General features: G+C 48.3%; 1 long non-coding RNA gene across 1 annotated transcript; it reads right to left on the bottom strand.

Annotated features, from left to right (window-relative positions):
• Positions 1-2,192: 2,192 nt before the first annotated feature.
• On the bottom strand, positions 2,193-17,027 carry LOC129133636 (uncharacterized). Its single transcript, XR_008536028.1, has 2 exons — positions 16,950-17,027; positions 2,193-2,563 (listed from the first exon to the last, which is right to left on the bottom strand). It is a non-coding gene; the product is annotated as an uncharacterized LOC129133636 (long non-coding RNA).
• Between the last annotated feature and the right edge of the window lie 7,866 nt (positions 17,028-24,893).

Here is a 24,893-nt window from a genome sequence, read left to right as displayed (position 1 = left end):
TATGGCACCAGCTACGCAGCCCGGCATTCAGCTGTTCAGTCTGTCTCCTCCTTCCTGGACCCCTTCCTCAGACCGGACACCAATAGAGGCGACCATCACCTGTGCTCCCCATCCTTTTAGCATCGCTCCTACAGACATAATAGACTCCTGGGGGGGTTCTAAGTTGCCTTATCTGACGCTACAGAGAAGAGTAGGAGAGGTGATAATCTGTAGGGTTCACCAGCCTCAGCAGCCTCTCAGTGCCACCATGAATGCGAGCTCCTGGTAGGCAGCAGAGCTCTCTAGAGAAATCGTCTGGGTGGGAAATGGGTGTCTCGGTGTTTCTCGGGAGGAAATCTCCAGTTACTAATACCTTTATGTGCTTCTCTGGTCGCACTGGTTCTAACGTGGGCAGGTGGTTAGGTCAGCTTTGCATGGTTGCCTTTGTCCTGGCTCCTGTCCATTACTCATGTGCTCTTCAGTCTCCAAACCAGGAGCATACTGTCTGTTATGTAGGGGCACTTCAGGAGATGGGGGAGGGTTCTTCCTTCTACCCTGAGCACAGAAATGCATCCGGTCTCCTTCATCTCAGGAGTCACTTGTGTCAGTCACCCCGAGGTTACATTCTGGCTTACCTTCCTTTTGTGCACTCTGAAGGCAGGCCGTCGCTCAGCCTGGGACAGCGTACAATACCTGGCATTGAACTCTCTGTCCGTGTACCTGGATTCCCTGCTTCCTGTCAATCTCCTCCTTTAAAACTTACTCGTCCAAGGAGATCTTTCTGCTGGGCACACTTGCAGCTATGACATCCACCGCTGCCTTCGGGTTCTAAGGGGGACTTCTAGGGACTGGACCTCTTGCCCTGCCCTTTGTTCATTGACCCTGTCCATCACTCCCGCACAGGGCTGCTGATTAGTCTCTGCCTCTCCCTCCTCGCACCCTCACCGTGGCAGCAGCTCTCTGGCCACAGAGAGCAACACATAACTTTCCCAGGCCTTTCTGAGGAAGGCTGTGAGAAGATCAGAGAAAAGAATGAGGAACAATTCTTATCTTCACTTGCTGCACCTGTTGTTGTGAACATGTGGAATGTGTTATGGAGATTTGTTTACCAAAGGGTGGTTTCTTAATTAGCCAATGGTGATGGTGTTTGGATTGGAGGACCAATTAGGTCCAGGTGTATCGTAACTGTCTATAAAAGCAACGGGTTTCCTAATAATTATATATATATAAAATAAAGAGATTGATCAGCCTTCTGTGAATCATGGAGTCAATGCTAATTATTACCAGTTCGGGGACGCCCTGCCGCGACACCTCGCTTTTAGTTTAAAGCCCTCCAAATGAGGTCAGCTGTCCTACTGGCAAAAATACCTTTACTCCGCTTAGTGAGGTGGAGCTCCGCTCTCCCAAGCAGTTGCTGATCCAAAAACAGGGCCCCATGCTCATCGAACCCAGAACGCTGTTGCAAGCACCAGCTCCGCAGCCAATTCAGTGCCCTTATCCTACAACACCTGGACGGCATCAAAAGCATTGCTGGTGGGTTGACCTTGGCTGGATGCCAGGTGCCCACAGAGCCACTCTATCACTCCCCCTTCTCAGCTTGACACAGAGAGAAAATAAGATGGAAAACAACTCACAGGGTGAGATAAGGCAGTTTACTAAAGGAAAAGAGAAAGTTTTCGCACAAAAAAGCAAACAGGAAAACCAAATAATTATATCCTCTAGTTCCCATCAGCAAGCACTGTCCGACCACTTTCCAAGAAGCAGGGCTTCAGCACGCGTAAGGGTTGCTCCGAAAGGCAAACGTTGTAAATAACGAATGTGCCCCCTTCCCCCTCCTTAACTTAGCTTTTATTTCTGAGCTGAAGTCATATGGTACAGCATAGCCCTCTGGCCAGTTTGGGTCACCTGGTCTAGTGGTGTCTCCTCCCAGGATCTTGCCCACCCCCAGCCTACTGATGAGGGACAGAATGTTGGAGAGACAGCGCTGATGCTGTGCCAACACTGCCCAGCAGTACCCAAAACACTGGCGTGTTATCAACACCTTTCTAGTGACCAATGCAAAGCATGGCACTGATGGCCGCTATGCGGAAAACTAACTCCATCTCAGCCACACCCAATACAATCTCCACCCCTTACTTCACACCATTTGCATCGTACTCAGATGTCACAGAATTATAGATATATATATATATATATATATATATATATATATCTGTCTTCTAATTATTCCGTTGTATTTATTTGTCATGACTGAAATCCCTTCTTACCAACGCTTACAACTTAAACTCCATGCTTAAACCATCTTTATGCCCAACACACGTATACATTTTCATTAACTACCGTCCCACTTCCTTTCAAAGATACACATTAGTTTCCCATTCCATGGGTTTCCTCCACCCTTCCGGATGTTTAAAAACAGGCCGTGACTTGGGCTCCATTCCATCAAGATGGGTGCTCGGGACAGAAGCGACACACACGATCGTTCGGCACCGACACCGGCCCTGCCTGGGCTATCGTCGCACTCTCCTCGCCGCTCGTAAAATTCACTCATCGTCGGTTCACGTCACTCCTGCTACTTTACTCCCTGCAACATACAATTTACACTCATTATTTTCCCCCCAAGGTTAAATCTCCTTGAGGCACACACCAGGTCTCCCCGTCCTTCTGCATTGCCCACCAAGTACACCCAGGTCCCTGAGCAAAGACAATCCCATTAATAGGTTTGCCTTTTCCCATGGGAGGAGAATTCCACACCGACCTCCTTAGCCACTTCCCTGTGTGTAGTACGGGGACCTTATCTCCTCCCACAGTATGTAGTGGTTTTGTTTGGGCAGGACCAGCGCGGTTAGCAGATCTTCTGGTGTTAACCAGCCAAGTGGCTTCTGCTACATTTGCCTCCCAATGCTTCCATGCCCGATTGCCCAACCCTCTTGACAGTCCATCATACCTCTCAATCTTTCCAGAGGCTTGTGGGTGATAAGGGATGTGATATATCCACATGTTTCTTTGCCCAAGAGTTTAGGAGGTTATTTCAAAAACAAGCCTCATTGATTCCATTCTTTCTGGGGTACCATGACACCACAAAATGTGTCCCTCAAGGCCTAAGATGGTGTTTCAAGCAATAGCATGGCTTAGAGGGTATTTTTCCAGCCAACCAGTAGTTGCCTCTACCATGATGAGTATGTAAGCTCTTGCCTTGGTGTGTCCATGGCAGTGGTCCAATATAGTCAATTTGCCAGGCCTCACCATCTTTAAAATCCAGCTTGGCCATCTATTCCAAGGAGATTGTACTCGTGTGGCTCACTTGATTGCAGCACACGTTTCACATTCATGGGTGACATGTGTGATAGCCTCTGTGATCAGATCCACCCCTCGATCACAAGCTCATCTGTAGGTTGCATCTTTTCCTAGATGTCCTGATGTTTCATGGGCCCATCGGGCTGTAAATAGTTCACACTTCTGCTCCCAGTCTAAGTCTACCTGAGCTATTTCCATTTTGGCAGCCTTATCTAGCTGTTCATCCTTGCGACGTTCCTCAGTGGCATGGCATTTGGGCGCGTAAACATCTACGTGACATTCCTTCAGAGACATGATTTCTATCCGTGCAGTCATGTCCTGCCACAACGCAGCAGCCCAAATGGGTTTACCCTTGCATTGCCAATTGGTCTTCTTCCATTGCTGTAGCCACCCTCATAGGGCATTAGCCACCATCCAGGAGTCACTATAGAGACACAGTACAGGCCACTTCTCTTCTCCTTCAGCAACCTCAACGACTCGTTGTGTGGGACTCCACACAGCAGCTTTCCACCTCTGATGGTTTCTACCACGAGGCAGGATCCATCAGTAAAGACAGCATGGCCTCTTTCATCTTCTGATAACTCATTATATGGTGCTGCTTCTTGAGCACAAGTGACTTTTCAAAGAAATTCTCCAAAACCTCTGCCTTTCTCCATGGATTCTCGGGCAATTGGGTTTCCCCAGTCAAACTCGTTGTGTGATCAGTGCTACCCACCCACTTACTCCAAGTAGCACTGTTTGCACAATGTGTCAAAGGGACACTTCCTTTCAACATCTAGTGTAGCACAGGAAATTGCAGTGCCAAGAAGAGATGGGCGTCCTTCCCAAAAACATTTGAGGATGCTCAAACCCTCTCATACACTGCTAATATTTCTTTTTCAGCTGGAGTGTAGTGGGCCTTCTGATCCTCAGTAACCCCAGCTCCAAAACCCTAATGGTCAACCTCGGGTTTCTCTTGATGTTCTTTGCCACAGGCTCCAAGTGAGACCATGCTACCCAGCTGCGGTGTAGAGTATATTTTGCAGGGTTGGTCCAGTCTGAACGGGCTCAAGAGCTACCGCCCAAGCTATTTCCTCTTTGATCTGCTCAAAGGCCTGTTGTTGCTCAAGGCCCCATTCAGAATGGTTCTTCTTCCGGGTCACTCGATACAGGGGCCTCACAAGCTGAGTATAACCTGGAATAGGCATTCTCCAAAACCCCGGGCGGCCTACGAAAGCCGGTGTTTCCATCTTCTTAGCTGGTGAAGACATAGTTGCTATCTTCTTAACCACATCCATAGGCACATGACGGCGGCCATCCTGCCATTTGACGCCCAAGAACTGGATGTCCCGTACAGGTCCCTTGACCTTGCTTTTCTTTATGGCAAACCCAGCTTCCAGAACTTTCTGAACTATTCTTTTTCCCTTCTCAAACACTTCTTCTGCCTCACTGCCCCCACACAATGATGTCGTGAACGCATTGCAGGCGTTCGGGGGCATCACCCATTTCCAGTACGCTTTGGATCAGTCCATGAGAGATGGTAGGGCTGTGTTTCCACCCCCGGGGCAGTCCAGTCGATTCCTGGTGTATTGAACACCTCACCACATGAAAGCAAACTGTGGTCTGCACTCTGCTGCCAAAGGAATTGAGAAAAATGCATTGACAATGCCAAGTGCAGCACAACACCTGGCTGCTTTTGACTCCAGTTCACATTGGAGCTCTAACATGTGCGGTACAGGAGCACTCAGTGGGGGCGTTACTTCATTCAGGCCACGATGGTCTACTGTTAACCTCCACCCTCCATCAGACTTTTGCACTGGCCACGTGGGACTACTAAAAAGGTGAGTGAGTCTTGCTGATCGCTCCTTGGCTCTCCTTATTCCCCTTTTCTTTGACACTTCTGGGGGGCAATTACTGTAGTCGTTGTTGTTTGGGTCCCTATCTCAGCCATAGTGTCCTCCAATGCACTTCGGGTCCCTGCCTCAGCCACACTCCTCTGACAGTACTGAACTGTGGCTCAACAGGCATAGGCCAGGCCCCTGTACAGGGCGAGAAGCTGCTGGGTTTCATCGGGGTAGGTAAGGCACCCTTCTATCAGGTGACGCGTCAGTTTGCCAGGGCTCATTGCCTGTTTAGGTGTAAAGTCCCAGGCAAGGGGAGGTGATAACCACTCTAGGAGCCTGCCCAAATCCTACCACACACACTGACATCCAGGGACCAGCCGCTTCAGGGCACATTTCAATATCTCCTCACCTACAGTTTGTTTTGTCTTACAGCAGGATGACACCAGATTCCACAAACCCCATAGTACGCCAACAGTATTAGTTAATAGTATTAAATAGTATTCAACAGCTTACATGAGGGGGAACAAGGAACACGGGAGCCTGCATTCTAAAACGATACACATCAATCCCAGATAGGGAGAGGGATTCCCGCATTGTCCCCAGAAAATAGCTCCTCCAGCACAACAAAGCCATCAGTGTCACAGCAAAGCACAGAGCCACTGTTTGTATTAACGTGTTCCCAAACTGAACAAAACAAAGAGATAAGCAGCGTACCTGACAAACTCCATGTCCCGCACAGGAACTTGCTACTCAGTAACTGCTATTACTATACCATGCAAGATATATAACTGCCATTGTCTCAGCTCACTTTAGGAACCAAAAAGGACTGGTGTGGGTTTATCTTGGCTAGACGCCAGGTGTTCAGCAAACAACTCTGTCGCTTCCCCTTCCCAGCTGGACGGGAGAGATGAAAAACAACTTGCAGATTGAGATAAGGCAGTTTACGAAAGCAAAAGTGAAAGTTTGTGCATGAACAAGGAGAGGGGAAAAAAAAGCACCTTATTGCCTAGTTTTGATCAGCAAGCACCGCCTAGCCACTTCCCGGGAAGCAGGGCTTCCGCACACGTAGCAGTTTCTCTGGAAGGTAAACACTGTAAATAAGAAATGCCCCCCTTTCCTCCTCCTTTGCCTAGCTTTTATTTCTGGGCTGATGTCATATGGTATGGAATATCCCTCTGGCCAGTTTGGGTCAGCTGACCTGGTTGTGTCTCCTCCCAGGATCTTGCCCACCCCCAGCCTACTGATGCTGGGGCAGAATGTTGGAGAGACAGCACTGATGCTGTGCCAACATTGCTCAGCAGTAGCCAAAACACTGGCGTTTCATCAACACCTTTCGAGCTACCAGTGCAAAGCACGGTGCGGGAAAATGACCGGTTACCCTGTGGACCGGTAACTGGGGATACAATTAGAGGAAACTTAGGAGTTATATTAGCATCCTCACAGGAGTTATAACAGTACGGGAATTATAGGGTAAATCACAGTTGCTGCTCCCTGGGTGGAATGCGGTTGGCATGACTTGGAACCTATTCCGTGATGATTCCCCACACACACGCACACAACACACCCGCTAAGAGGGATGGAATGGAGGGTGGAGCGGAGCGAAGGCCAGGCTCTGCAGAAATCCTTGCAGGGAAGGGAACTCGATGGTACTTTGCAGCTGATAAACAGCATACCACCTGTCAACCAAGGGAGACAGGGGAAGATGTCTTACTGCTGAGCCAGCAACTGTGGCGAAATCACTCTCCTTAGATGAACTTGCTTCATTAAAGCCTAATAATAATATTAACGCACACCTCCATCCCAAAGTTACCCACCTCCAAAGTGCAACCATCCCTCACTGGGCATGTGCTCTATATTCTTCTTGACTGTATCTTTAAAAGCAAAGCAAGAGAATTTTACACCAGTCAGTAACAAAGGTATGCATGACTAGAGTCACTCAAGCTCCACCTAAACACACAGAAATAGTATAAAAATAAGTCGAGAATGGGGAAAAGTTAGGGAAGGCTCCATCGTAGCTGCTGGGATCAGTTGATAAGCTGAACCTGTCTTCTCCCCCATAGAGATGCCTATTGGATAAGAATCATACTCTATGCATGCTGAACATTTTATTGGGGATTAGAGCTTGTCTGTATATTCCTTCAAATATATTTTTGCAGTCAGACACTATCACCAACAATCTTCGAACCTTAACCTGTCACAATTTATATTAATAAAGAGCGTTATTCCATAAACTGTTAGCGTGAATCCTTGGCGGACGCTACCAGTCGGCAGCAGCAGGTAACACAATGGGTAAAGGGGAAGACCTGCTGAGGGGTCTCCCTTACGCTGTTGGTGTGTTTCCCTAAGTCACTCAAACCCCCCTCTGATCCAGTAGGACTGCTCAGTGAAGGAGCCCCCCAATGGGATGCTGACAGACTGGTCGGGCACAACGGTCTCAACTTTCCTGAAACACAGACAAATTAACCACTAAAGACTGAGAAAATCTCCCCACACCAAGGGTCAAGGAAGCCTCCTCCCTTTTTCACGTGACACACGGCACTGTGAGAGCTGCTATGGGGAAATGAACTCCATCTTAGCAACACCCAAACCAGCATCTTTGGGGCCTGATTCTCAGCTGTCCTTTGCTGCTGAAATTGCAGTTATAGAAGACGGATTGGTACCTGCCCTTCACTCAAACCAACATTCAGCCCCTAATTAATTTTCCTGTTCCTAAAATCTCTAAGCCACCAACCCCCTTCTACAAGGAAGAATATGCCTTTTAGGCTTTATGAGGTCAGACCTTGGCTGGCTGCCAGGGGCTCAACCAGCTGTTCTCTCACCACCCCTCCTCAATAGGACAGGAGGAGAAAATAAGACGAAAAAGTTCCTTCAGGACATAGCCACCTGCCAGATCTAAGGGCAGCAGGGAAATACCTGCCCCAGACAGCGCTTTACCCTTTCTTAAATATGCTTACACAAGGGTGCCACCAGCTTTGCTGAGTTGCTCAGCTTTGGCTCTCAGGGAAGTCTGGTGCCTGGCTGGTGAAAACTAACTGTGTCTAGCGCAGAGCAGACCTTGGCCTCTTCTCACAGAGGCCATGCCTGCAGGCCACACTCTGTGTGCAGTTCTGGTCCCCAGAATTCAATTAAAAGAGGCGGACAGACTGGAGAGCGTCCCAAGGAGGGCCATGAAGATGCTCAAAGGGCTGGAGAACCTGCTTTTGCTGATACCTTTTCTGGCGATTCTTAAGGCGACCTAAAACTCCCATTTGCACCAATTGGCATAGTCGGAGGGATGGCAAGAGATATCACTGAATACTTTCAGAAGCAGGGAATAAGCCTAAGTCCTAAATACTCGGACACATGGGCGCAGCATGATCCAAAAGCTGTGGAGGAACATCTAAAAGCAGCTAGCGGCTGCATGAAGGCTAGCAACGACAAAGGAATTAGTTGCAAAATGTTAGGCACCTGCCTAGGCTCAGGGGGAACCTCCACACAGTATTCCAGTACTTCCAGGGAGCCACATGGAGAAGACAAGGGGCACAAGTTGCATCAGTCCCCATTGCTGGAGGTTTTCCAGATGCGATTGGACAGGGTGCTAAATAATCTCATCTAGGCTCCCTTTCCCACAAGAGGCTGCACCAGATGATCTTTCAAGGTCCCTTCACACCTGGGCTGGTCTAGGATACTACAATTCTCCAGTGGGGGTTGGGGAGTTTTAGCTGGGCGGGGTGGGCCCTTCCACTCAGGGGATCTGAGAACCGTCTGTGGCACGGTGCCGTGGGAGGTTGTGCGCTCTGACCCGGGACTTTGCTTCGCTGCAACTCAGCACTACGACTGAGTTCTGGCTACCTTCCCCACCTGTGCCCGCTGCTGATCAGAAGATTCCAGCCGTCCGCCGCCCGCACCTCGACCACTACTAGCACTGAGACCAGCTGCCACCCCCGTGAGTTTGCAGGAACCTTTTTGAAAGCGGAAGCACCCCCTTTCCCTCTCTCATCTCGGTGCCAGCCCAGGCCACCTGGGGAGGTTCCAAGCTCGCATCGGAGCGGCATCTGCCAGCTGCAAATCAGCTACTGCAGCTTTTGCCTTGCCTCTCCTTGCGATGTCCTTTTGGGTCTTTGAAATACCCACTCCTGAGGTAATCTATGCCGAGGATACACAGGGCCTCTGGACCAGTCACGATGGGGTGTTTGTGCCATTCCTTCCTGGTCAAGCTCACTTCAGCTTCCAGTCCAGTCAGCTGTTGGGATCCCCCTGTCACCCCAGAAATAGAGATGGATTCTGCCCCCACATTTCTCAATGGCATCAAAGTACATTGCGTGCCAGTGTCAACTAAAGCCTTACACTTTTCTGGGTCTGATGTGCCAGGCCATCGGATCAACACAGTCCAATAGACCCTCTCCTCTACCTGGCTAGAGGCAGGGCCCCTCTAGTTCTGGTCATGGTACTCATTGTTCCCTTCCTGTAAATACGACCTGGAGGTCCCTTCAAGAGGGCTGGACACGACATCATCACTCCTATGCTGCCGGGAGTATACCCTCGTGGAGTGTACACCCTCTCCTTAGGTGGGGGACGCCTGCTCCTAATAGCAGAGACTCTCGTCTGTCCTGGCGAGATGCGGAAGATTCCCTCCTTAAGCTCCTCTCTTGGTTTCTGGTAGCCCTCTTCAATTTTCTCTTCCAGGCTCCAGACATGCCCAGCCAGTTTCGTTTCCACAGGCGAGACATGGGCCCGTAACGGGGCGGCGACAGGGTCTTCATAAATGCTGAGTTTACTAACCAATGCACCCACCTAATCTTCTCCCTCCCTCCATTGCAGCATCGCTAAGTAACAGGAATATACTTCTGACCCGAGCTGAGCAAATTTCAGCCACATTTGCAATGCGTATTGGACACCGTCTGGACTTTTCGGGAATCCCTTGTCCTCTGAAAAAACGATCTCCAGCACAGCTAATTCCCTCAGGCATCAGACACCGTGCTCCATCATGTTCCACTGTCCGCGCGACACGTGGAGGTCCTCCTTACAAAGCTGTCTTTCCCTCACACTTGAAAGCAGTCGTCGCCAGAGGCTCAGAGTTTCCTGTCTTTTCCCGATCCCCTGGTCAATAGCCACACCCCGGGACAGGGATCCCAGTTGCCTGGCTTCGCTACCATCTGGAATTGTATCATTAGCCATGGCATCCCCGATTCAGAGCAGCAAGGTCAATATGGACCCATTTGCCTCGCGTGTGAACTCTCTACGCAGCTCACGCACCTTGCCCGGGGATAGGGATCGAGTGACCTTTTCTGGCTCTGTCTCTTCTGCTGGATGTGAAGGTCCTGCCTCTTCCTCGTCATTCACTATGGGGATTTTCTTTTCTGAACAAGGGCGACTGCTACCAGCTTAGGCTGTCCTTCTGGTCCAGCGATGGCTTGCATGCATACGGTGCCTGTTGATTTGTTTCCTTTTCCCTCTGGCTCAGACGTGGTTTGCGTGGACATGGCTCCTGTTGATTTGTTTCTTTTCTCCTCCTCCTGAAAGTGTTGTACCATACCAAGCAGTGTCTGCTAAGCAATGGCCAGGGCCCAGCATGTTGCTGTGAGTTGTCCATCTCTGGAGCTGTCAGAGCCTTTTCCCTTCACATAACTTATTCTTTTAACAGGGCCCTTGCAATTGTTCAGAGGTGAACTTCCAGATCATTGGAAGAGAGAAGTCTTCCAAACACTGGGCCATCTCCTTCAACATCCCGTGCCACTCAGGATGATCTGCTCCCAGGGAAGTTCTCCAGACAAATTCCCCAGAAGCCTCTGTCCTGACTCTAAGATGAGCTTGCCAAGCCGCTCCCCATCTTTTACCAACAGTCCTGGCTCACTGGTGAGGTTCCAGATGACTGGAAGCTGGCCAATGTGACACCCATTCACAAAAAGGGTAGAAAGGAGGATCCTAGTAATTATAGACCAGCCAGCCTGACCTCAGTACCAGGTAAGATAATGGAGCAGTTTATATTAAGTGCCATCACGCAGCACTTACAGGATGGCCGGGGTATCAGACCCAGCCAGCAAGGGTTTAGGAGGGGTAGGTCGTGTTTGACCAACCTGGTCTCCTTTTAGGACCAAGTGACCCGCCTGGTGGATGCAGGAAAGGCTGTGGATGTTGTCTATTTGGACTTCAGCAAGGCCTTTGACACTGTCTCCCACAGCATACTCCTGGAAAAGCCAACAGCCCACGGCTTGGACAGGAGCACTCTTTGCTGGGTTAGGACCTGGCTGGATGGCCGGGCCCAGAGAGTGGTGGTGAACCGTGCTGCATCCAGCTGGCGACCGGTCACCAGTGGTGTCCCTCAGGGGTCTGTGCTGGGACCTGTTTTGTTCAATATCTTCACTGATTACATGGATGAGAGTATTGAAACCTTCATTAGTAAGTTTGCAGATGGCACCAAGTTGGGAGCATGTGTTGATCTGTTGGAAGGAAGAAGGGCTCTGCAGAGAGACCTAGAACGGTTGGATGGATGGGCAGAGTCCAATGGGATGCAGTTTAATAAATCCAAGCGCCGAGTCCGGCATTTTGGCCACAATAACCCCCTGCAACGTTACAGGCTGGGGACGGTGTGGCTGGACAGTGCCCAGGCGGAAAAGGACCTGGGGGTACTGGTCGACAACAGACTGAACATGAGTCAGCAGTGTGCCCTGGTGGCCAGGAAGGCCAACGGCATCCTGGCCTGTATCAGGAACAGTGTGGCCAGCAGGAGCAGGGAGGTCATTCTTCCCCTGTACTCGGCACTGGTGAGGCTGCACCTTGAATACTGTGTCCAGTTCTGGGCCCCTCGGTTTAGGAAGGACGTTGAGACGCTTGAGCGCGTCCAGAGAAGAGCGACAAGGCTGGTGAGGGGCTTGGAACACAAGCCCTATGAGGAACGACTGAGGGACCTGGGGTTGTTTAGCCGGGAGAAAAGAAGACTCAGAGGTGACCTTATGGCTCTCTACAACTTCCTGAAAGGTGGTTGTAGTCAGGTGGGGGTCGGTCTCTTTCTCCAGGCAACAAATGTCATGAACGAGAGGACACAGTCTCAAGCTGCGACAGGGGAAATATTGGTTGGATATTTGGAAGAAGCTTTTCACAGAAAGAGTGATACAATATTGGAATGGCCTGCCTGGGGAGGTGGTGGAGTCACCATCCCCAGATGTGTTCAATAAAAGACTGGATATGGCACTTGGTGCCGTGGTTTAGTTAAGGCATTTGGGGCATGGGTTGGACTTGATGATCTTGAAGGTCTCTTCCAACCTAGTGATTCTGTGATTCTGTAAGCATGGTGTAGACAGTGCAAGCCGAATAGAGAAAACTTAGCAGAACTAACAAGAAGATCATGCTGTCCTTAACATCTAGAGGGAACTCAACATTCTCAAAAACTGTTGCAGCAGGCCTGAAGGGCTGGAAAAAAACATTCTCCCCTCCTCACCCCACAGGCTTGATGCCTTATAGTTTTCAAATCCTGTACTGCATTAGTGCATAACTCTGAACTCCATATAAAGTGTTAGCTAACTGTCTCCACATTTTAGTCAGACAAAACAATCCCTCTAGGCCTGAGATCCAAGGACACCCTACTGCCTCAGGCCCCGGAAAGTATAAACAAAAGTGAATTGGGGGAGGGGAGCAAACTGGGGGCATATGACTTCACTGCCTGAGGCTGTAATTGGAGGAATAACCCCTGACATGTAAATGAACCAAACTTATATCTGTCTGAAAAACGCGTGACCATCGTCCATCTTGGGTGTAGCCTCTGAGGCTTCTGACTGCCCAAGGTGTACCTTTTGAAGGCCTTTAATAAATACCTACTTTTATTCTCTTAACCTTGTCTAGCCTCTGTTCCAGGTAGCCACTCTAAGGCATCAGGCTGGGTGCCATTATTAATGAGGCCCCAGAGGTAGCAGCCCAGACTAGGACAGGCAAACAAGACTGAATACACATTCCAAATGAAACTCGTTGCCTCTGCTGTTATCATGCCATAAACGCAGTAAATCAGCAAAGCTGTTTTGATTCCTCTCCTGATCGTAAAGAGAGCATCATGATGGGCAAATACCTCCCCCTATGCAGAAATATGTACAGGGCACAACATGCACGTGAATACACCGAGAAACACGACGATCAGGAAAATTGCTATACCCCAATACACAAATGCTTTAGAACAAAACTGCAATTCCGACCTCTCTCGAGCCGCACGTTGGGCGCCAAAAGATGTGCCGGTTTAAAAGTAAACCGGCAGGAGAAATGAATCCCATTCAACTACCTCCAGAGAGATTACAGGTCGGAGTTACAATTTACTAGAGATTACAAAAAATACAATGATACAGAGAAAACTGGTTTTAACCCACAAAGTCGGAGTATAAATTGGCACACTCTTTGTAAGGTGAGGGGCACAGTACTGTTGAAATTCTGGTTGAAATTCTGTTTAAATTCTCCGGATCCATCAAATGGTGGTGCACCAAGTCCCCAAACCCAAAGATTATATAATATATGCTCCGGTTCAGGTGAGAATGCTCAGTACCTCCACCAGGACAGGGAGTTTCACAGTGGAGGAATGTAATACTGTGAGTCATGGGATATTCTGGGAGTCTTTGATGGTCTAAGTCCTTGCAGCTGCCTATTATCCTAGTGCCATGGAGTCCATTATGGCCCGTTAGCAAAGATGACACCACCCCTCCCCCACCACGGGGTGGGTGGGAATGTGCTGGTGCTTCCCCAGAGGAGAGTTATCAGGACTGAGTCATTTGCGTGAAGAAAAAAAACACTACCTTGCCTCTGAAGGTTTGCCTCTTCTCCCTTATTTCATTTAACACCCATCTTGTAGCCTGAGGTGTTGGGTGTACAGGAGGCAGCTACGGCAAGTGATCCATCATCAGCAGTTCATCAGGAATGACACAGAGGCTGGTACAATACAGTTTGCTTACATGCACATAGTGCTAAACTGGCACCCTACTCCTGTTACCAGGACACCCAGGTCCAACAGGTGGTGGATGCTTCCAACACAGTGCACCATGGTGAAACCACCCTTGGAAAGCATGCGTGTAGCCTCACACGCAGCATCTTCTACAGTTTTAGCAGAAGCCTACACGGCCTTTCTGTATGTTGGCGTACCACTGCCAAAGAGCTAAGACTTTGCTTCCTACAAGACCCAGAGAGACTGCTAAGCGCTTCCAGCTTCACACAAACAGGCCAATCACTATCTATCTATCTATCTATCTCTGAAATGCTGTTATCTGGCTGAAACATTCCACATACTTGCAATTCCAGGGAGACACCTTCTGAACTTGCAGAACTACTTCCCCTCAGTAAGATGCGCAAGATGGAGGTGATATCCCCATGACAAATCTTTATTGTGCAACTGCTGCTCAAAGCTTTTATTACCTTCCACAGACACAAGGCAAAAAAAAAAAAAAACATTACACATCAAAAGCCGCTAGATTGATGGGCAACAGACGAAATCCATTCAGTGGCGATTTGTACGCGTGCAGCAACTCCTGCGGTGCCAAAATCTTAGCCAGGTGGCCAGCCCACCTGATGGCCACCCAGAACGGGTAGATGTATGCGACAGACAGACTGCCCACCCTCGGGCCCTTCATCCACAACCATCCGGAATCCATTGGTCAGGCCCAGGTGAGCAACACACATCTCGCCAACAACCATTACATGCCCAAGAAGCTGGAGAAGGAAGTACAAACCCATAAATAAGTAAAATAAACAGAAAAAGGAACACATAAAGAGGGCAGAGGGCAGGAAGGGAAGGAACGAGAGCAGAGAACCACCCAGAGAAAGCAGCTAGCCAATTCCTAGCAATTCAACCATTGCATGCCAAATTAACGGCACTCCGACCGCCGGCAACTGAAGCGTTCCAAGCAAAGTTACCAAGACCAATTATGCACGCCATAGGGGCAAAAGAGAGCTAGGCAATTTTTCCCAAGCTAAACAGCAAAGGACTACAAAACAGCCACACGAGCTGACTTTGTCTCCGGGTTAAAGCCCCCGTTGTCTCTTCAGGAAACATAACCAATCCTGGTGGAAAATAAACTTTAGGCTGCCTTTTGCGTGGGTTTACAAAGTCTTTGAACGTGGCTTTCATAGCTAAAAGCAAAACGCCCAGCACCGCTCCACCAGCTTTGCCCTTCCTTGCCCCTGGCCTGCCAAAAACCCCAAGTGCTCTTCTGCATGTTAGAAGTTCTACTACTCTTACTCTAAACCACGACAATAGGCACCACACTGCGCTCCAAAACAACACTGCATTTTGCACCAGAACTACATACCCAGGGACCAGCACTGCTTGATAGCACTGCTTTTAGTCAAAAAGCTCAACTCCATTACAAGCTAGAGGCAAAAACATGATAGCGCCAGAAAACCCAAAGTAGCCTACTGTGCCCTATCAAGGGGGAAAGGGGGCAATGGGAAAGAGTCTAGTAAACGAGGAACTATCTACAGGTACAGTTTAGCATACAGAAAGCTCCCACCGTACTTACAGATTCACCAGAACCTCCTGCTTCAGACAACTCGATAATTGGCTCCTTAGGCATGACTTAGGAAAAATGTCCTGTCTAGGGGCAAAAGATCATGGAACGTACGGCACTGGAGGAAGATTAAACAGTTAAAACATAACCAGCTTTAGAGAAAGGTAAGAGCTTATGCAAACCCATCTGCCCCGCTGAACTCCTACAGAAGCAGATTACCAGATTACCCCAAACACAAGCCAGAACATTGATTTTTCTTGCATGATTATAATGCTTTCTATACCCAAAACACGACATCTTTACAGAGCCCCCTCCAGAAGTGGGATTTGTCATGCAAGACAATGGGGGAAGGAGACAGGCCACTACTTGCAATGAACAACCTCCGGCATGTTTTAGTTCGGGCTGATTGTTTCCTAAGCAGTTTTTCTATTGGATGTGGTCCATGCAGAGACTGGAGACAAATGGCTTAACTGAATCATCAAAGAGTTTAGTGAAGTGGAAGAGCAGCGGCCATTCGTTTCCCACAGGACAGGGAGCTCAAGTATGGAACACACGCATAATGACAGGAAGCCTGCAAGTGCATAGGACGAGTCTGTCTTCTATTACTGCATGCAAGCTCTGCCTTTAAAAGCAGAAGGCATCCCTAACTGTTAACTTTCAGCATCTTAATAACTAAGTCATAGGGGATATTACCTTAAAGTTAACATCGCATAGGCAACGGCTGTTATTGGTTTCCCCCCGGGCTAAGCAGCTCACTCTAGTTTCCAGCACCAACACGCGTGACCCTTGCAAGCATGCTGTTATCACGGTCTTACTTCCCCACAGAAACAAGTTCTGGAAAGCCGTTGCAGCCTGCAGGATGACCACTCTGTAGTTTGGTTTGGTTTGGTTTTGTTTTTAACTAGAGAAAGCCGTAATTCCTTGCCCTAATAATCCAGTTTGCGGGTTCAGAACCAAAGCCTAGCACAGCGAAGCTGCGAAACCTCTTCGATGCTGTTAGGAGACACATTGAGGCCAAGTTACCGTCAGAGGTCCTTCTCTACGCGCGCACACGACACGGTGGGGGTGGAATATGCGAGGCGAGACCGGACAACACCAGCAACCCAGTACGCCCGCGGCAGCCGGAGGGGTGGGGGTGCGGCTCAGAACAAGCTTAGGGGATGGTGCAGTAGAGAGCGCCACAACCCAGAGAGGCCCCGTCCGTCCCCCGTCCCTGCACCCAGCCGCAGCAGCACCCTGCCGCGCGCCCGGGCACCGCGCGCCGGGTCCTCGGCTCAGATGCCCGCAAGCGCGGGAGGAGGGGGAGAGGGGGGAAAGGGAAGAGGAACCGCGCACAGAGCAAGGGTGCGGCTACCTCCTCGTCCTCGGCGCTGACGGCACCAGAGAAACGCCTTACCGATAATCTTTCCGAAGACAGTAGTGGCGCCACCAGGGCCAGAGACCAGCGCCCCCACACTCTCGCCAGTCAAGGACAACGCCCGTGTCCGCCCCGACCACTTCCTCCACTAAGCCGGGCCCTCCGCGGCGCCCATTGGGCCGACGGATCGTGGCCCGCGTCTCGATTTGCTGTCTCGCCTGTCGTTTTCGCTTTTCCCCGCCCCCGTGGCGGGTCCGCCCTCGTCGACCTGGTGCCCGCGGGGCGCGGAGGGATCTGCCCCGTGTAGTGCTGCGACCCCGAGGGCGGGCTACGAGGTCGCAGAAGAGGCTGTAGTAGCTACAAGTACTGTTTCTTGTTTTTTGTTACCGCATCGAGTCCACCCCAAAGGTGCCCGTGCCTTTTTGCTGCTGCTCCCTCCAGTCCAACGACTGCTTTGGCCAGGGCAGGCCTGCCTTTAACTTCTCAGGACATTTTGAAAAAACAACCGAAGTTGCTCTACATTGTTTGCTGAAAGCCCCACTTCCATTGCAGACATTTCTAAGCTGCACGTCTCCTGGAAGCAAATAAAATGCAAAGCGTGCGTTCGGCACTGCTGGCTTGAGGGCTCAGGAGAGTAGGATTTGCGTTAAGCTGGATAGGAGGCTTTTAGAAAAGTAGGCAGTGCCCTCAAAGCTGCCCAAGGGTGGTCTGTGGTGCCCTGCACCCCTGGGGACAGTGAGCACCTTGAATGGTCCACACAACTGTCTTGTAACATATATGAACCCTGCTTTCCTCTATAACAGGCTAAGGATATCCTTGGCCGCCTTTGAGGCAAGAGCACATTGTCCTATTTTGCAAAGCTGCTTTCCAGCCAATCGGCCTCCAGCATGTACTGGTGCATGGGGTTGTGCCTCCCCAGGTGCAGGACTTGTGTATCCACAGGTTCCTCGGGTGGTCTCAAAAGAGACCATCGTTTCCTATGATGGAAGGGACTTTGTTCCCCAAGTCCCTGCCTTGAGGTTCAGGGTCTCAAGAGGTCTGGTAACCGTGCCAGTGAAAACAGAGGAAAATGAATCGCCAAGTACCACAGCCTTCTCCATGTTGCTGGCCACTAGACCTCCTGGCTTTTTTATCAGCGGGGGGACGGGCACGTGGGTTGCATACGCTTTCTTTAGTCTTATTTTCTGACCAACGCACCCATGGAAGCCCATCGTATGATTCTTTACATCCCCTGCCAAATTCAGCTGCAGCTTTGCCTTAGTTTTTCTGATGCCATCCCTACAGACCTGGGCGGCATCTTTAGATTCTTCCCAGAATACGTGTCCCTGCTTCCACTACCTATGCATTTCCACTTTGTGCTTCAGCTCGAGCAGAAGAGAAGGCCGTTAGCCACGCTCATCTCCTGCCTAACTTGCCTGATTTCTAATGTCGACCTCATCCTCTTAATCAGGTGGCCTATAGTAGATACCAACCACAAGGTTTCCTTTGTTAGCTTGTGTGGGATGATGACCATGGAGCCAGGAAAGCGTTAAAGCCTAAACCGTGTACCCTCCACGTTATCTTTACTGATGGACATCCACATAGCTGAGGTCAAAAAAGGACAATATGGCCGAAGGAAGAGTTCATGGGCAGCTAGGATAGCCCTCTTTTGGCTCTGATGAACGGCATGAAATGGAAAGAAGTCTTAAGAGCGGAACTTTGAAGGACACCAAGGCCAAAAATGTAACCTTTGCCTGATTAAGGGTCATTTAAGTATTAAAACGCACACTCGTGCATATGCTAATAAGCTTACTGAAGTACATGTGACCACATAGATGATCTATCACTCAGCTCTCCGCTTAGATCACGCTATATGTAATGTAAGGAGGAGAAGATTGGGCTGTATATAAGGAGGCTAGAAATTTCAGCTAGGTAGCAGGAATTCCCAAAAGATGTCGGGGACAGTTGCCAGTCTCTTCTCTTCTCTTCTCCTCCTCCCAAGTGGGGCCGCCCTCTTGGGAAGCTTCTGCATGCCATTGCTATTATTAGTATTGCATGGGTTAGCACAATGTTATTAGAGGTCTATCACAGCTAGTGCATTTCTCAATGGCAGTTCCAAATCTCCATTTCTGTAACTTCAGAAAACCACTCTGTTCCTGAATCTGTGCTCGCAAAGGTTCTTAGAGAACGCAACCAGACTTACAGTGCTGAATTGGTTGTAATCGGAAATTAAGCCTAACCTCACCCAGTCCCTCTGATCTCTCAGGACCAGCTGGAACGCAAGGGGCTTTATTTTCTGCACTCTTTCTTACTCCTAACGCAACAGCTTGGCCTCTAATTTTCACCCATAAGCTCTCAACCTGTTCATCACTGTCTTTCAAAGACAGCTCTGTACAGGAAATCCCTCTTATTTTTGGTTTACATAGAGGGCCACCTCCGCCCCTCCTTCCTTCTGACCAGTTTATAGCCATTGATTGCAGAGCTCCAGTCATTTGAGTTGTCCCAGCATATTTCTACTATGGTGATTACATTGTTAGCTTTCCGGCTGCACAGTGGTTTCCAGCTCCTCTTTCTTATGCATACTGCGTGCATTGGTACAGAGGCACTTCCGCTGGGCTGTTGACTGCGTCACTTTTTTGGACAAGGATCAAGCCCCAATTCCTTTGCAGCATTTCTCAAGTATTCCCCTCTTGTTTCCCAACACATCACCAGCCCCTGGCTCTTCTCTGTTGCTCAAAACTCCATCGTCTTTCCCCGCCGAGTCACCTTTAAAGCCCTCCTTGTAAGTCTAACCGGCTTACTGGCAAAGACCATCTTGCCCCGCTTGGTCGCGTGAATCCCATCAGCTCCCAACAGACCTGGCTTCTTAAAGGTAGATCCATGATCATAGAAGCCAAAACCTTGAGTATGGCACCAGCTACGCAGCCCGGCATTCAGCTGTTCAGTCTGTCTCCTCCTTCCTGGACCCCTTCCTCAGACCGGACACCAATAGAGGCGACCATCACCTGTGCTCCCCATCCTTTTAGCATCGCTCCTACAGACATAATAGACTCCTGGGGGGGTTCTAAGTTGCCTTATCTGACGCTACAGAGAAGAGTAGGAGAGGTGATAATCTGTAGGGTTCACCAGCCTCAGCAGCCTCTCAGTGCCACCATGAATGCGAGCTCCTGGTAGGCAGCAGAGCTCTCTAGAGAAATCGTCTGGGTGGGAAATGGGTGTCTCGGTGTTTCTCGGGAGGAAATCTCCAGTTACTAATACCTTTATGTGCTTCTCTGGTCGCACTGGTTCTAACGTGGGCAGGTGGTTAGGTCAGCTTTGCATGGTTGCCTTTGTCCTGGCTCCTGTCCATTACTCATGTGCTCTTCAGTCTCCAAACCAGGAGCATACTGTCTGTTATGTAGGGGCACTTCAGGAGATGGGGGAGGGTTCTTCCTTCTACCCTGAGCACAGAAATGCATCCGGTCTCCTTCATCTCAGGAGTCACTTGTGTCAGTCACCCCGAGGTTACATTCTGGCTTACCTTCCTTTTGTGCGCTCTGAAGGCAGGCCGTCGCTCAGCCTGGGACAGCGTACAATACCTGGCATTGAACTCCTGTCCGTGTACCTGGATTCCCTGCTTCCTGTCAATCTCCTCCTTTAAAACTTACTCGTCCAAGGAGATCTTTCTGCTGGGCACACTTGCAGCTATGACATCCACCGCTGCCTTCGGGTTCTAAGGGGGACTTCTAGGGACTGGACCTCTTGCCCTGCCCTTTGTTCATTGACCCTGTCCATCACTCCCGCACAGGGCTGCTGATTAGTCTCTGCCTCTCCCTCCTCGCACCCTCACTGTGGCAGCAGCTCTCTGGCCACAGAGAGCAACACATAACTTTCCCAGGCCTTTCTGAGGAAGGCTGTGAGAAGATCAGAGAAAAGAATGAGGAACAATTCTTATCTTCACTTGCTGCACCTGTTGTTGTGAACATGTGGAATGTGTTATGGAGATTTGTTTACCAAAGGGTGGTTTCTTAATTAGCCAATGGTGATGGTGTTTGGATTGGAGGACCAATTAGGTCCAGGTGTATCGTAACTGTCTATAAAAGCAACGGGTTTCCTAATAATTATATATATATAAAATAAAGAGATTGATCAGCCTTCTGTGAATCATGGAGTCAATGCTAATTATTACCAGTTCGGGGACGCCCTGCCGCGACACCTCGCTTTTAGTTTAAAGCCCTCCAAATGAGGTCAGCTGTCCTACTGGCAAAAATACCTTTACTCCGCTTAGTGAGGTGGAGCTCCGCTCTCCCAAGCAGTTGCTGATCCAAAAACAGGGCCCCATGCTCATCGAACCCAGAACGCTGTTGCAAGCACCAGCTCCGCAGCCAATTCAGTGCCCTTATCCTACAACACCTGGACGGCATCAAAAGCATTGCTGGTGGGTTGACCTTGGCTGGATGCCAGGTGCCCACAGAGCCACTCTATCACTCCCCCTTCTCAGCTTGACACAGAGAGAAAATAAGATGGAAAACAACTCACAGGGTGAGATAAGGCAGTTTACTAAAGGAAAAGAGAAAGTTTTCGCACAAAAAAGCAAACAGGAAAACCAAATAATTATATCCTCTAGTTCCCATCAGCAAGCACTGTCCGACCACTTTCCAAGAAGCAGGGCTTCAGCACGCGTAAGGGTTGCTCCGAAAGGCAAACGTTGTAAATAACGAATGTGCCCCCTTCCCCCTCCTTAACTTAGCTTTTATTTCTGAGCTGAAGTCATATGGTACAGCATAGCCCTCTGGCCAGTTTGGGTCACCTGGTCTAGTGGTGTCTCCTCCCAGGATCTTGCCCACCCCCAGCCTACTGATGAGGGACAGAATGTTGGAGAGACAGCGCTGATGCTGTGCCAACACTGCCCAGCAGTACCCAAAACACTGGCGTGTTATCAACACCTTTCTAGTGACCAATGCAAAGCATGGCACTGATGGCCGCTATGCGGAAAACTAACTCCATCTCAGCCACACCCAATACAATCTCCACCCCTTACTTCACACCATTTGCATCGCACTCAGATGCCACAGAATTATAGAGATATATATATATATATCTGTCTTCTAATTATTCCGTTGTATTTATTTGTGGTCTGTGGTGCCCTGCACCCCTGGGGACAGTGAGCACCTTGAATGGTCCACACAACTGTCTTGTAACTTATATGAACCCTGCTTTCCTCTATAACAGGCTAAGGATATTCTTGGCTGCCTTTGAGGCAAGAGCACATTGTCCTATTTCGCAAAGCTGCTTACCAGCCAATCGGCCTCTAGCATGTACTGGTGCATGGGGTGGTGCCTCCCCAGGTGCAGGACTTGTGTACATTGTCTTGGTTTGAAAGACAGGTGTCTGCCAAGGAAGGCAGGAACCTTCCTTCGAATAGAAAATCTCATCCCCTTTCCTCTAAATTATTATTACTTTGAAAATTCCTCGGTGTGAACAACGCCAATCACTTGTTTTTAAAATTTTAAAATTTCATAGTTATAAATTGGTTATAATAATTGTGATAAATGAATTCACTGGATTTAAGGATCATACAATTATAATTTTTTTATTATTATTATGCAAGGAAGAATAAGCAACGTTCAGCGCTGGGCGGCCGGGAGTCTCTGCTCCTCTAGGCTTGCACCGTTCTTATCTCCAAAGTCTACTTTTTATTGCCTTTTTCTCCTGGGTCCTGGGATGACGTGGTCTGTCTTTTGTGCTTGCTCGTTCAGTTGCTAGGGGGTCTTTTTCTGCCTTCTGGTGGTCGTGGGATAAAGGCTCTAAGTCTTCTTCTTTTAACTGCTGAGTGAACTTTTCTTTATAAGGCATACCTATACAGTGGAATTTTCAGAACATTATACGATTCTTGCAAGCCTAAGCAATTCTTGCGAGTTTAGGGATTGTTGTTACAGCTCTCCTCTGTGACCTCTACGTGAACTTTTCTTTACTATGGAATTCCCAAAGCACTATACGATTCCTGCAAGCCAAGCAACCATATGTGGCTATACATTTAAGAATCAAGCGGTTTTAGCCATTTAGTTATTGCTTTGATATTGTATAATTATTTAGCTATTGATTAAATTAATGAACAAACGTATTGCTACTTATTACAATCCCCCATTTTTTTTTTACCAATTTTGTTCATTAAATCTTTTTAGTTCCTTCCTAGCAAGCGTTAACTCAGTTTCCTCATCAGTTAAGCTATGTGCACTAATCTAGATGCTAATTTCTTTAGCTTTTTCATCATATTCCAATTCATAACCAATAGAACTGCTGACAAAATAAAACTAAGCACAATCAGAATCAAAAGAACAACAGTGGGATGGCATATACTGTTTAGGACACCTGTGGTAGTAGGAGATCACCCGAACAGGGTATCTTACAACTTATGCTTGCCATCTTGCTTTACTTTCTCTATGACTTGGTGTATTTTTCTTACGTCATGATGAACAGTCACTAGGGTTTTCTGTCTGCTTTCCTTGATTTTCTCGACGATTTGGATCAGGTCTTGATGGAGTATCAGTTGTCTCACTAGAGTGAAGTTCATCTTAATTGGGGTGGGCATTAGCTTGTGAAGCAGTGTGTAGTTGGATTGTAATAGGTGGTGAGAGGTGACTTTAGCTTCATAAGTGATATCACACCCTGTAATCTTAGTGAAGTTACAAGCACAGAAGTTTGAGTGATTCTTTGTATCTACCACAATATCATCTACAAGCACAGAATTACAAATAGTTCTAAAACACGCACATCTATTGCCTATGTATATAAGAACTGTTTTAGAATTCTCGTTAGGACAAATCTCAAAATGACAGATGTTTTGCTCCGTGTCTAAACAGATATCTTGAGCTATAATTACATTGCCTTCACAGATGAACTCCAGTTGTTCTCGGATAATACAAGATTCTAAATCAACAGTTTGCTATTTGTCATCAAACTGACGGGCCCATCCCCTATGTTCTATAGGATAGAGAACAGCTCCGTCATGGTTTATTCTTAATGCAATAACAGGAAAAACTTGATGTACAGAGGCATTGTGTATGGTCAAGACAAAAGCAGTAGCTGTATTTGAAATAGCATTATAGGTAAAATTTACCAGTTTCTACTAGGATTGGAATTCTCTTTCAAAATCATTGGCATTGTCTCAGATTATTTTCTGAATTTCTGTGGGGAAAGTGCCTTCTTTGCCTTCTCTTATAATCGAGGCAGAAACTGACTGCATCTACAATTGTGCTTGGATACAGCTGAGGGCTAAGGAAACATTATTTTGTGCAGTACTGAGTGCATCAATCACTAATTTGTGATCGTTCACATTTACTCTTTCTTAATTTGGCAAAATTTTTGACAGCATCTACTGGTGTGTTTCTAAGGCTAACAGAGATGACTTCAGTGGTTGCTGTAATTTGGACAGATCTCTAGTCGTAGCAGCCAATTTGTTCATTAGTACTTCCGAATCAATGCTATTCAGAATTCCTAATCTTGTACTTAGAACACCGGTCACATCTCTAAGTTTCCTTGTTTTAAAAGAGTTGCGTTTCTGGAGCTAAATGGTCTAGCCTTCAAAGGATGTTTGTAAAAACGGAGAACAAGCTGGCTGGATGTCTGAAACATTGGTCTGCATCAGCAGTTTGACCTGTTTGAGAGACTATGCTGGATTGAATAATATTTGTTGTTGACTAGTTTTCTTGATTATATAAGGTCTAATTTTGAAAATTTTTGGGGTGAGTATAACTGGTGGTGCAGATGGAGTGATGATATTGTGAGGTTCAGCAGTGGTAGAGTGTGTTTTAGTATCTATTATAAATTTAAAAGAAAGGCCCTGTGTATCTTTCGACCAGACACAGACTACTTCTGCAGTGTGAGTTAATGTGAAGTTTTGCTAGCAGTCTCGTGTTATTGGGTATGCACAATCTGCTATTTGTTTATCTTCTTGACTCATGGAAACACTGATCGCAATTGCGTTAGTATAGTCAGACCTATTAACCATTCAACATCTAATAT

This window comes from Agelaius phoeniceus, chromosome W (assembly GCF_051311805.1).
Source record: "Agelaius phoeniceus isolate bAgePho1 chromosome W, bAgePho1.hap1, whole genome shotgun sequence".
Lineage (NCBI taxonomy): Eukaryota > Metazoa > Chordata > Aves > Passeriformes > Icteridae > Agelaius > Agelaius phoeniceus.
This window is presented reverse-complemented; position numbering and strand designations above follow the sequence as displayed.